The sequence below is a fragment of the Cryptomeria japonica genome, chromosome 1 (genome assembly GCF_030272615.1).
Source record: "Cryptomeria japonica chromosome 1, Sugi_1.0, whole genome shotgun sequence".
In the NCBI taxonomy this organism is placed as follows: Eukaryota; Viridiplantae; Streptophyta; class Pinopsida; order Cupressales; family Cupressaceae; genus Cryptomeria; species Cryptomeria japonica.
The window spans coordinates 144,293,439-144,307,726 of record NC_081405.1 but is presented as its reverse complement, the minus strand read 5'-3'; positions in this window follow the sequence as shown (position 1 = coordinate 144,307,726).

Sequence of the window (14,288 nt, the reverse complement as noted above, 5' to 3'; positions counted from 1 at the left end):
AGAAATAATGTATACTCTCAGGATAAATAGGCCCAAGAATATAAAATCAATATGTTCACTCAGATAAAGGAGCTAAGCATAGTGGTTAACTTGCACTTGACACAAATTATCAACCTTGTTTTAGTAGAAAAGGGAGTAAGATGTAATCTTCATAATTATCCCACTTTATTATATGTAGAGAAATCATGCATTAGTATCGTTATATATGTAAAATAAAATTATCATTGGTTTAATACTTATATGTGACATTACAAATTTAGAACAAAGTAGTTTTCTTTGATTGATGCTCTAATTTTATAAACTTTGGAATTTTGCGCATGAATAAATGAATGAGCTTTGTAGAAGACTTGGTGAAATAGAAGCAACACATATTGAGGATGAGATATAGGTTAAGCTGAGTGATGATGTTGTCTGCAAAACATTGTGAGTACAAGAGGATGAAGATTAAAATGCTAAACTAAACATTTAAACAAACACAACAATTGACCATACTCATGATAAAGAAACTAAAAGGGAATTTCGAAAGAAAATGGGTAAACAAAAGAAACACAAACTCTTTCAAAACCCTGTTGGCATTTTGCATGAAGATTGAATTAATGATATGTTATGTTGTCATTGATGTCAATTAACCGGTAATGATATTGTTGTAATATTGTTTTGTAACCGGTAGGAAGCGCTAAGTGAAGGAGATTGTAAACCGGTATTTCTATGTATTGGAGAGTTGAACCGGTAAACCCTATCTATTGATGTATACGATAAACCCTACTTGTTGTTTTGATAAACCCTACCTGATTAAGTTTGGTGAATTGGTTATATTGGTTTATGATCTTTTGATGAGCGGTAATGATTATGACACGCATGATCATTGTATGAAGACAATTTCAAGTGATTTTGGCGCGTTGTTGTAACAATTTTTGTGTAGGGAATGAGCAAGTATACTGCATGTAATGCAAAGCGCGTGATGAGTTACTAAGTTTGATGAAGCGGTGATCAAGGAGTGGTCAAGGCTTTCTTGATTGATGTGCAAAGATTGCTATGTAATCTAATGGTCATACTTGAACCAACTTGTTTGTAATCTCTATGAGAATTAAGTTTTTGTTGTGTTAACTACCTAATTGATTTGTTTATAAGATTGATGAAGTTGTTTAGTTTTGGTGTGGGCAAAGATAATTGAGTGTGTGGTTGCCCAACCAGATGATGTATTTGCAGTTTGAGTAAGGACAGATAAGGAGCATGAAAAGGATTTGATCAAGCAAGTGTAGTGCTATTCAGACAGATCATCAAACTCCTGTTGTTTTCTAACAATTAAAACAAAATTAAAATCCCGTAACCGGGTAAGATCTAACAAGCTTGGTGCTATTCAAATCCTCTAACCAGGTGATCCATTATCTTGGATTTTCAAATCCTCTACCGAGGTTACTCCTTACAGGGTATTGCTTCTAACAAGGCATTATAGTCAATCCCTTAACTGGGTGGTCCCTAACAGGATCTGTTCTAAACATGACTTTTGTAAAGCTTTAACAGGCTAGGCTCCTAATAGGGCGAACTTCAGAAGAATTCAGATATTTATCTTGTGAGTCTCATCTCACCATGGTTTTTCCCATTTGGGTTTCCATGTCAAAAATATTTGTGTCAAGTGGTGAATGTTTTTGTGGTTATGTTCTTATGGTTGATTTACGTAACTACTTAATACACTTTGATAAGTCATGATAACTAGAAGCATTGAGAAATGAAGTTTTACTAACATATGGAAAAATGTTTTGATGTTTAAGAGTTTGAAGTTGTTTACTGTTAATTTATTGTAATAGTCAACCGGTTTATATCCTGAGAGCTTTTATCTTGACAGTGATATTATATTTATAGTTCTAAGTTTACATTGAGAGATTGATTTTGAGATTGGTGAAGTTAGTATCAGTTTTTCTATCTACTGATTCACCCCCCCCTCTCAGTAGTTAAACAGATTCTGATTCATTCATCATAACATCAATTGGTATTAGAGCCCATCAGGTCCTCTAAGGTCTAAACCTTATAGCTTGAGGTAAAGATCTTGCAGATCATGATGACGAAGGAACGTCCGAAGTTAAATAGAGAGAACTATAGGATATGGAGCGGAAAAAAGAAAATTTATATAAAGTTTGGGAAGCCAGTACTGGGAACACATTAATACTCAATATGTTGCACCTACTGGGATTATGACTGATGATCAGAAGAAAGAGCAACAAGGAAACCATCAAGCATTAGAGGCCATTATCAGTTCTTTCTATGATGCAGAGTATGTAGATGTTCATGGTCTAGAGACTGCATATGAGGTATGGAAAAAACTTGAAGAAATTTATAACGGTGATGAACATGTTAAGATTGCTAAAGAAGAGAGTCTAAGAGGAAAGTTTGATGACATGCAGATGGCTGAAGGTGAGAATATCCAGCAGTATGGTCAAAGCATAAAAGAGATAGTCAGTGAAATTAAGAGTGCAGGTGGTAAAGTGGAAGATGCCACAGTGATCAGTAAAGTACTGAGAACCCTGCTACCAGTCTACGCTATCCGAGTTACAGCCATTCAGGAGCTAAAGTCTATTGACAAAACTAAGGTAACCCTTGACTCCATCATTGGCAAGCTTACTGCTTTTGAATTAAACGGTTATGATGGTAGTGTACAAAAATCCGAGTCTGCATTTAGAGCTTCTATTTCTAACCCATCTATGAGGAAAAGTAGAGATGCCATTCACAGTTATGAATCCAGATCTAGTAGAGAAGCTGATGATGAAGATAATTTAGTTGAGCTTGAAGCATTGTTGGCCAAGCGGTTGCCTAGAGGCACTTGTAAATATAGAGCTAAACTACCTTTGAAATGTTTTGCATGCAACAAGATTGGACACATAGCTGCTAATTGTCCTAATGGTGATAATGAGCACAAACGAGAGAAATTCAAGAAGTATAAGGGTAAAGGCAAAAGGGATTGTCTTATTGTTGATGATTGTATCACTGATGAGGAATCTGATAGTGATGCTAATGAAGATATTGTGTTTGTAGCTATTAGAGAAGAGATATCAGATCAGAAGGCATTAGTATCCAGAATGGATAACTCTGATGATTGGATCATTGATAGAGGTTGTTCACATCACATGACCGGTGATCGGAGCAAATTTCTTTCTTTGAAGGAATTTGATGGCAGAGTTGTAAGATTTGGTAATGAATCACCTTGCATGGTTAAAGGTAAGGGAACTATTTCTCTTAATGGAAAGAGTAGTGCAGATGATGTTTACTAGTTGAATGTCTAAAGTACAATCTTTTGAGTGTGGGACAACTCAATGACAAAGGATACCCATTGGAGTTTAAAAATGGTATGTGCAAAATCTATGGGAGCAAAGGTGAATTGATTGCAATTAGGAAGAAAACTAAAGGTAACCTGTTTCATCTTAATCCTAAAGTCAACAACTGTTTAATTGCAAAAATAGATGATAGTTGGCTTTGGCATAATATATTTTGCCATATAAACTTTGATAACATTGTGAAAGTTAGTAATTCCAAGACAGTGAGAGGTTTTCCTCATTTGGAAAAATAGATTAATGCTCTATGTAAGGAATGTCAGTTGGGAAAGATGACATCCTCAACTTTCAAGAGAAAATCTTTTTCAGCGAAACATTTGTTAGATTTGGTTCATACAGATCTTTGTGGACCAATAAGGACAAAAAGTATTCAAGGTGACAAATATTTTATGATCTTCATTGATGATTGCTCAAGGATGATGTGGGTCACATTCTTGAAGGATAAGACTGAAGATTTTAGCAAGTTCAAAGCATTCAGGGCCTTAGCTGAGAAGGAGAGCGGTAAGAAGATAAAGTGTCTGAGGACAGATCAAGGTGGTGAATTTACTTTTGAGGAATTCACTAGGTATTGTGAAGAAAATGGTATCAAACGAAAAATTTCTGCACCGAGGACACCACAGTTGAATGGTATCGCAGAGAGGAACAAACGGTAAGTTTTTGAAGCTGCTAGGACGATGTTGATTCAAGGAGGTGTAGCGAAAACTTTTTGCAGAGAAGCTGTCAACACAACTATCTACACAATGAACCAAGTTATGGTAAAAAGAGGTAAAGACAAGACTCCTTATGAATACTGGTATGGAAGATCACCTGATGTTAGTTATTTCAAGATATTTGGAAGCAAATGTTTTATTAAGAGAGGTGATTATGTTAGCAAATTTGAGGCTAAAAGTGATGAATATATATTTCTTGGCTATTCCACCAAGAGTAAGGCCTACAAGTGTTTTAACAAACATACACAAAGAATTATTAAGACTGCCGATGTTTGAGTGGATGAATATCCTGAAGTCTCAGAGGAAACCAATTTGGAGAAAAAGGATGAAGATCCTTGAATTTTGTTTTTGGAACCAGAAACTATGAAATCTGAAACCGGTAAAGCAAATACTAATGAACCAGTTCAACCAGTATAAATAAATTTAGAAGATGATGATAATGAAGAAGATGAACCTAAAGATAATGATCATGCTATTCCAAGATATGTGAGACTTAATCACAATCCTGAATAGATTATTGGGGATGAGGATGCTGGAGTACTAACTCAAAGAAGAATCAAAGAGAATTCTTGCATGACCTCCACTATTGGACTAAGAATTGCTAAGGAAGCATTTGGTGATGATCATTGGGTTAAAGCTATGGAGGAGGAATTAGATCAAATTGAAAAGAACAACACATGGACCCTAGTACCCTGACCGGTAAATAAAAATGTGATAGGTACTAAGTGGGTTTTCAGGAACAAGTTGAATGAAGATGGTGTTGTAGTTCACAACAAAGATAGGTTGGTTTGCAAAGGTTATGCAAAAGAGGAAGGAGAAGATTATGGTGAGACTTTTGCACCAGTGGCAAGACTAGAAGGTGTCAAATCTTTACTTGCATTTCCAGAACATAAGAAATTCAAGGTATACCAGATGGATGTTAAGTCAACATTTTTGAATGGAATACTGGAAGAAGAAGTATACATTGAGCAGCCAGATGGTTATGCTTTGACTGATGAGAAAGACATGGTATGTAGATTGCATAAGGCTTTATATGGATTAAAGAAGGAACTTAGAGCATGGTCTGAAAGGCTTCATACACATCTGATGAAGATAGGATTTCTAAGAACTAGTGAAGATAGCAACATATATCTGAAATTTGAAGGAGATAAAATACTGGTTAGCGAGGTATTTGTAGATGATATCATATTTGGAGGTAATGATGACATGATAAATGATTTTGCAGATGAAATGAAAAATGAATTTGAAATATCTCTAGTGGGGGAAATAAATTTTTTCATAGGCTTGCAAATACAACAAATGAAGAATGATATTTTCATCACACAGTCTAAGTATGTGAAAGAGGTCTTGAAGACATTTGGCATGAGTGACTGTAAACCAGTTGGGACACCAATGGTTACAGGTTGTAAGTTGTTTAAGAAAGATGAATCCAAGTCTATTGATGAGAAGGAATACAGGTCAATGATTGGAAAATTGCACTGTTGTTCACAACAGACTAGATATAGCTCATGCAGTTGGCATAGTTGCTAGATTCTAGAAGAATCCTAAGGAAACACATCTGATAGAAACCAAGAGGATTTTTAGATATTTGAAAGGTACTATTGACTATGGATTATGGTATCCATATGGAGGAAATTTTGACTTGAAGGTATACACAGATTCAAATTGGGTAGAAAATGTTGATGATCAGAAAAGCACAACCGATGGAACATTTTTTCTTGGAGGAAGACTTGTTTCATGGAGTAGTAAGAAGCAAAGTTGTACATCACAATCTACTACTGAAGCTGAGTATGTTGTAACTTACATGAATTGTACTCATGCTATCTGAATGAGGCACATTTTGGAAGGTTTTAAGATGAAGATTTCAGAACCTGTAAAGATTTTATGTGATAATACAAGTGCCATAAATATTTCCAAGAATCCTATTTTGCACGCACGAACCAAACATATTTAATTGAAGTATCGTTTCTTAAGGGAAAAAGTGCAGAGTAAAGATTTGATCTTGGATCATGTTTCTACCAAGGAGCAGCTTGTAGACATCTTTACTAAACCTCTGCCTAAGACTACTTTTGAGTATCTTAGAAGTCAGCTAGGGGTTGTACCCCTTCATGAGGTTAGTTAAGCATGATGTAGATTACATTAGTCCCGGAGCTACTTGCAAAATTTTACTGAAGGATTGGTGTAGAAGTGGAGTTATTCCACAGGGGGAGCATCAAGTTGCAGGTTGTTGATGCTGAACAATGAAATTTGACATTACATGTTTTACTTTCAATGTGGCATTACTATCAAAGGGGGAGAAGAACTATGTGATTATGGGGAGCATAACCATTGAAAAGATGAAGACATGGAGAGAAATCAATGGTATTGATATTTGTATTGCCGTAAATGCCAAAGGGGGAGATTGCTGGCATTTTGCATGAAGATTGAATTAATGATATGTTATGTTGTCATTGATGTCAATTAACTAGTAATGATATTGTTGATATTGTTGTCATATTGTTTTGTAACCGGTAGGAAGAGCTAAGTGAAGGAGACTGTAAACCAGTATTGCTATGTATTGGAGAGTTGAACCAGTAACCAGTAAACCCTATCTATTGATGTAGCCGGTAAACCCTACCTGTTGTTTTGATAAACCCTGAGCGATTGTTTGGTGAATTGGTTATATTGGTTTATGATCTTTTAATGAGCGTTAATGATTATGACACGTATGATCATTGTATGAAGACAATTTCAAGTTATTTTGGCGCATTGTTGAACAATTTTTGTCTAGGGATAATGCAAAGTGCATGATGAGTTACTAAGTTCAATGAAGCGGTGATCAAGGAGTGGTTGAGGCTTTCTTGATTGATGTGTAGAGATTGCTATGTGTAGACATCTAAAAATGGTCAACGCTCGCGGAGTCATACTTTAACATTGGCACATTGCCTTATTTTAGGGTTTTTGCGTCGCATTAACATTTCTTCTATGTTGCGCACTTGGTCTTTATCATTTGCGAGCATCGAGTCTTTCTTTTGCATTCTTCATTTGTCTCGCTTTCGAATTTGGTCTTGTCCATAATAATCTTCAGTCATGATTTTGGTCGATCTTATCCTGTCGCATCAATGTGCATGCTCATTGAGCATATTTTGACATCATCAATCCTAATCGATGATAGAATTAGGGTTTTGTCCTCTTGTCAATCTCGTCAATTTTGCGATCGATTTGTCATCGATCATTGTCCTTTTCAATCTTGTCATTTTGCAATTGATTTGTCATCGATCCTTGTCCTCTTGTCAATCTTGTCATTTTGCGATCGATTTGTCATTGATCGTTGTCCTTTTCAATCTTTTCATTTTGTGATCGATTTGTCATTGATCCTTGTCCTCTTGTCAATCTTGTCATTTTGCAGTCGATTTGTCATCGATCGTTGTCCTTTTCAATCTTGTCATTTTGCAATCGATTTGTCATCGATCCTTGTCCTTGTCAATCTTGTCATCTTGCGATTGATTTGTCATTGATCGTTGTCATTTTCAATCTTGTCATTTTGTGATCGATTTGTCATCGATCGTCATCCTTCTCAATCATGTCAATTTGGATCAATTAGTCATTGTTCCTCGTCAATTGGTGCATTTATCAATCAAATCATTTATCAGCATTGGTCCTTTGTTAGTCGTGATCAAATCGAATCGGCATCAATTATCTTTTGTCAAGACCTAATTGTTGTCCTTGCATTTCTAATTCATCTTCTAAGGTTTTATGATTTATTCATTTAATCTTTTTTGTCATTTTCCCTTTAGGTTAAATAATTTATTTATTTATCCTAAGTCTTCTTGTCACAATTAAATATTTATTTAATTGGTTAATTAATTCCTCTTTCTTTTTGTAAATTAATTAATGAATGAAAAATTATTAATTAATTTACCTAATTTTCATGAATTTTCTAATTTCTAATTCATCTAATTTTCTATTTTCTCCTATTTTTCTAAAATTTCTCCTAATTTCATGGGAATGACATAGCAAATTTGTCATAATTTGTCAATCAATCAATTTTGACATAGCAACTTTGTCATAATTGGTCAATCAATCAATCTTGCATAGAAAGTGTCAATTTGTCATTCTTGATTTGAAATTTCCTTTCAAATCTCTTCATGCTAATCTTGTCATCTCTCCAATTTGTCTATAAATTGGATGAATTTCTTCAATCAAAGGATCCTCGAATCAATCACGATTCTAGTATTCTTATGCTATCGTCTTGTCAATCTTGCTTTCATATTATGCTTATGCACTTGTAGGTGATATCCACAAAATAAAGCAATTTGAAGGAGAATAGGTGAGATCCACAAAATAAAGCAATTTGAAGGAGAAAGAAGGACAATGGAGAATCAAGGAGGAGACATTCGCATTTGTGATGGTTTCCATTTGAATTGAATGTTTGTAGGTTTTCTTATCATTGCAATTGAGTTTTCGTGATTGAGCTAGTTTAATTCCTTTTTGCTTTGATGATTTCCAGATTCCTATCTACATTAATTGGTGAACCTGACGTGAACTTAACCCCTTAACTGTGTTTTGAGTGCTTTTGAGCTGATTTGCAGGTGAAAAACCCAAGAAACAGGGCAACTCAGGGCTTTCTGGGCACTTCTGCGCCTATGTAGGAGGAATTTGCGCCTGTGTCAAGGGATCTGTGCATGTGTCAAGGCATTCTGTGCCTATGTCAAAGGGATTTGCGCCTGTGTCAATGCATTTTGCGCTTGTGTCAATGCATTCTGCACCTGTGTCAAGACATTCTGCGCCTGTGTAAGGCTAGAAACAGAGGTGAAAATCAATGTTTTACTTGCAAATTACTTTGTTTTGCATTCTGTTCTGGTATTCTGGTTTTCTTTGGTACTGATTCTTTGTGCAGCACCTTGGCATTACGCATGGCGAAGACAAGAATGAAACTACTAACAAATTTTATGCAGGTTCACTAGTCAAAGACCAAGCAAATCAAACTCCTAACTTAGTGATTTTGCAGGTTGCCTTATATTCCAACCAAACTTTGTGTTTGCAATTTTTAATTAGGCACCTAGTATGTTTGCTAAGTAGGATTGAATGAACATGTCTTCACTTTGTTTGTCGAGTTTGACATTGGAGTAGGAGAGTATGCTCTCATCCTTCTTAGGGTGATAAAAAATCCAGACCTTTGATACCATTCTCATGTTTTGGATTCTTTGTTACCTTTAGAGGGCTGCCTTCCCGACCATTTTCTTTCTTTTGCAAGCAAGTGACAATCGTGAGAAGGGAACGAACCAAAGTGAGCACAGCTAGAGTACCTTGGCATTCTAACTCACTATAAATAAATACCTGATGGGAAAAATCTTTGAAGGAAGTGTTACGTGGGAATTGTAGTTGCTTGGGAAGTGATGACCCTTGGACTCTTTCTCATATCAGCATCTAAGTAGGGCCTCACGGTCTAAATCATGCTTGCACGACTACATTTGTTTGATATCTTGGTGGGCCTATGTCTCAATCACACTTGCGTGACACCAAGGAGTAGCGCTTAACAGAAATCCTTATTAAACACCTTGTATTTAGAGGCCAAAATCCTTCTAGTTGCTTGAGAAGGAGGAGTTTGGATACTTGGAAGAGATACTAAGTTTGCCATGGGGAGATTTCCATGGGGACTGATGCTTGGCCACCCTGAGAAGTGAGTGCCATGGAGGGGAGCCCATGGGGTCAAGCATCTATGTATTCTCCTTGAATCTCATAATGAGTCTATCTCTCAAGTACCTACTGTCTTTACCTACCATAAGAAATGTGTGAATGAGGATGATTGTCTTGAGTCTAAGTTAAAATATCTTGTCTTCTTTGCTTGTCAAAAGTTGAGTTGCGCCTCATTTAAAAAACAAGACAAATTGATTCAAAACAAGGTTAAACACAAGAGTATTTGATTCAACAAAGTTCAAAACACCTTCAAACATGGTTGTCAAACATTTTTCAAAATCTTGTCTCAACATTCATGTCACTTAGATTTAGGTTCATCCTAGGTTTGCATTTTGCAAGATTCATTGTCAACTACCAAGGTTAGGTTTCACCTAGGTCATACTCCTTTTCATATCAATAAGGGCCATCCATTTGCATGTGTCCTCTTGCATTAGAGTAATACCATTTCATAATTCAACCTTAGGTTTTGTCCTAGGTTGACATTGTCATACATTTTGCATTTGCATCCTTGTCCTCATAACATTAGGTCACATTTGCATACCCTAGGTCTCTTCATTAAGCTTAGGTCATTATCATATCATATTAGGGTCATTTGCATGGTAATTGTCCCTTTGCATATAGTGTCAAAACTAGGTTTTTTCATACTTGAGTAATTGCAAATCTTTGATAAACCCTAAAGTTATTGTTAGGAAGTCTAGACCTTATCAAACTTTTATCTTTTTGTCATAAATGTCATTTGGTCAAACCTAGCTTAGTATCCAAGCATATAGGTGAGACATTATCAATTTGTCCTATTGTCACTTGGTCCTTTTGTCCTTTGAGGTCTAGACATCATTTCAATTTCCTAAGGGTCTCATTTTTAGAATTGAATTCATGAGTTTGTCAAAATCTTGAAAAACAACAAAAACATTAAGTTGCATTGTCATCCTTTTAGGTTGCATTTGTCAATCCCATTAGTTGCATTGCATAGTGATATGTTTGTTGAAATGAGATCTCAACCTTCTTACGAAGCCATGTCATCACAATTAAGCAATCAATCATGTCAATCCAATCTCTACATGTCTCAGAACTTGGATCAAACTTATCATGATGATGTAAATGTCCAAATACAAAAACTAGAGGAGAAACTAGCTCAAGAAAAGGAGATATTGGAACAAAAAGTGAAAAAAATTGAGAAGAATAGATCACAAATGTCCAAAATGTTTCAAAAATTTCCAGGTCGAAATCCAAAGATTGAGCCAATTGATGTAAGATCTCTTATTGAGCGATCAGACATGCTAGCTCTCCTCTCACAAATAGAGATGATGAAATAATTTCAAGAAAAGAGACAACAACATTATGTGCCTCCACAACAAGAACAAGAAGGTGTTTACTATCAATCAAATTTTCAACCAATACAACCAATGGTTCAACCAATTGTTCAACATATACAACCAATACAACCAATGGTCCAATTTCAACAATATGGCCAACTAACTATACAATGTCCACAAATGGTTCAACCAATGGTGGAATATCAATGTCAACAACCACAACCAAACATTCAAAAACAAAGGTTGCAGCACACACCAACCCAAGTTTCAAACATGTCAGAACAATTTAACCAAGTCCAATATCAAAACATGACATCAGATCAGAACCAACTCCTTGCCAAACAAGTTCAAATTCTAGATACAACTATGTCAAAACCTCGAAAGAAAGGTGGATTTATTGCAATGATCTTAAGGAAACTACCAAGTGAGTTCTTTGAAGAAGATCAAGAAAATACACTTATGTCTAGCAATGCCTCATCTCCCCACAAACAAATTGACTCCTCAGTGGCATCTATCCCTACACCTTTAGAAGTTTCACAAGAACATTCTATATTGTCCTCATCAAACAATACACCCAAGGATGCAATTATACAAGGGCTATCCATAATTGATTGCCATGATAATCCAATTCATGATGCACATCCTTGTCATGTTTCAGAAATACAAGACCTAATGCCACCATGCACTTATTTTCCATTACCTGTTTTAGAGGACCCCATTCAAAGTCCTTCTTCCTCATGTTCAAGCATTGATTCCTTGCCATAATCCATCACAAATGTTCAAAGTGCATTTCCTTCATGCCAAAACATTGATTCCTTTTCAGAATCCCCCATGCATATCCAAAGTCCAACCCCATGTGAAGAGGTTAATTTAGAGCATGAAGAAACATGTCTTAAAAAATATCAAGATCAAGATCCCGAAACCTTATCATCCCATCCAATTGTTGACCAGGACCCCATGTTCCTAGACACTCACAATGATTCACTTATTCCTGTGAATTATATCCAAGAACACAATGTCCTTTCAAATCCCATTAACATTCCACTTCCTAAGAAAGATCCAGATATCGCTTCCATCCTTTCCGATGATCCCATTGAAAGTCAAGAGAAAAGCACCTTTAAAGAGGATTCTAATGATCTTCCTCCTTGTCAAGATCAAATTATTCCTTTAAATCCTCCACAAGATCCTTTTGTTCCTGCATCTCCACGTCCTAATCCAGTATATACACTCCAAAGTCTCATTTCTTTTGATGATCCCATTATTTCTCCCATTCCATCTCTTGAAGAGCCTGTCATTGAACCATGTCCACTACATAATCCTAGTCCCCCTCATGATTCTAACGTGTCAATGCAAGATGTTCATGAACCCCTAACATTAACAATGGGTTCTTCCACTTTGGTGCAATCCAATCCACTTCAAGATCTCATTATTTCTCTCATATCATATCCACCTCATAATGGACTTGCGTCTTCTTCCCAAAGAAAAGAGTATCCTACAAGTCAAGATATTCATAAATGCAAAGGATTAGATCTCCATAAGCAAGAATCCCTTCATGTTAAAGACAATATTAAGGGTCATGGCCTCAGTGAAATTCCTTAAGACGTGGGTACCCCTACTAAATCCAACATCCCTTCAAAATCCAAACATACACCTTCCCCATCATACTTTCCATCCATCTTAGGTCCTTATGTCCCTTCATCCTTTATGCAAGGTCAGCAAAGGCACACATCCTCGAGTAAATTTCATCAATCCAAAAGAAGTCCATTTCATTCATATCCATCCATGCATTCCTTTCCCCCTCCAAGCAATTTGGATGCCAAGCATAAAGGTCATAAGTCTAAAAATCCACATGTATTCAAGGATCAACATGTCCAATATAATCGACATGTCAGAACAAAGAACAATATGATCTATAAAGAAAAGGAAAAATCCAAAAGGTCACAAAGGCCCATTTCTCAAAAACAAAAGTCAAAATCTACATGGGTTCCTAAATCCCTTGTGCAAGCAATGCACTCCAAGGAACCACAAAAGCATGAAAAATAAAAAACCATGTGGATCCCTAAGCAGCTCCTTGAAGCACAAAAGCCTAAAGAAACATCCAACTTGGCATCCAAAATTGCTATTCCTCCATCCAAACCTCTCAAATCTATTCCTCCATCACCTTCATCATCCATTTTGGGCTCTTATGTCCCAAAATCCCAAGCTATTCCTCCATCCAAATCTCCCAATCTGAGATACATCTTTCCTCCATTACTCCATCACTCCTCAAGGTGTGTTCCAATGTTGATCTTGCTTTCATTTCCATCCACTGAAGCCCAATTCTTCCAATACCCTATCCATTATCCAATGCATATTTTCCATCCATCGATCCCTTTGATCCCATCCTTTGCATAAATCCTCACCTTAGTTTCATCTTATTTTCCATGTCCTTATCCTACCAACGTCTTTGAGCATACTTTTAAGGGTCATGGTCCATTTTTTTCAAGGCTACTATCCAAAAAAAAAAAAAAGACGCTTGAGTCCTTCTTCCATCCTCTATCATGTGTCCATCTTCTATTGAAAATGTCAAAATACAAAAAAAAAAGTGAGAAAAAAAAAACAAAACAAAAGAAAAAAGTAAAGCAAAAATAATTCGTCCACTGGTGAAAACCTAGTAAACAGGTGCCTTGGGCAAGTACCGTGATGAAAACCTGGCAAACAGGTGTCATGCGTAATCTATGAACTTCTTGCATACCGTACTTGGGGGCAGGTTTCCTCCTTCATATCCTATTGCCCTTCATTATCCTATCATACCCCTGTCATACTCCTCCATTATCCTATTGTCCCTGATGTCCATTTCCTCTTTCCACCTTTGATCTTGACAAGGCTGAGGATCTTCATGAGCATCATGCATCTTGTTTGCAGCTTTCAGTCTTTCATAGCTTTTGGTCTTTATCCATTTGCTTATTATAACCTTTCATTCATATTCCCTGGCTTATTGCAACTTTCTGCCACTATCCCTTATCCTATCCCGACCTTCAGTCCATGTCCCTTATCCATTCCTTGTCTTGCTTATCCTATCCATATCTTATCACTATCCATACACTCTTTTTCATTCCTTGATCTTGATCTGACATAAGGACGCAAAATTTAAACATGGTTTCAAAAACCTCTTGACATGTCCCTCATGCCATGTCACTGCTTTACATTGTCATATCCAGTCTCTTGTCCCATCACGCAATAGCCCTTGGAAATTGCATCCGTATTGTCTCCATAATAAT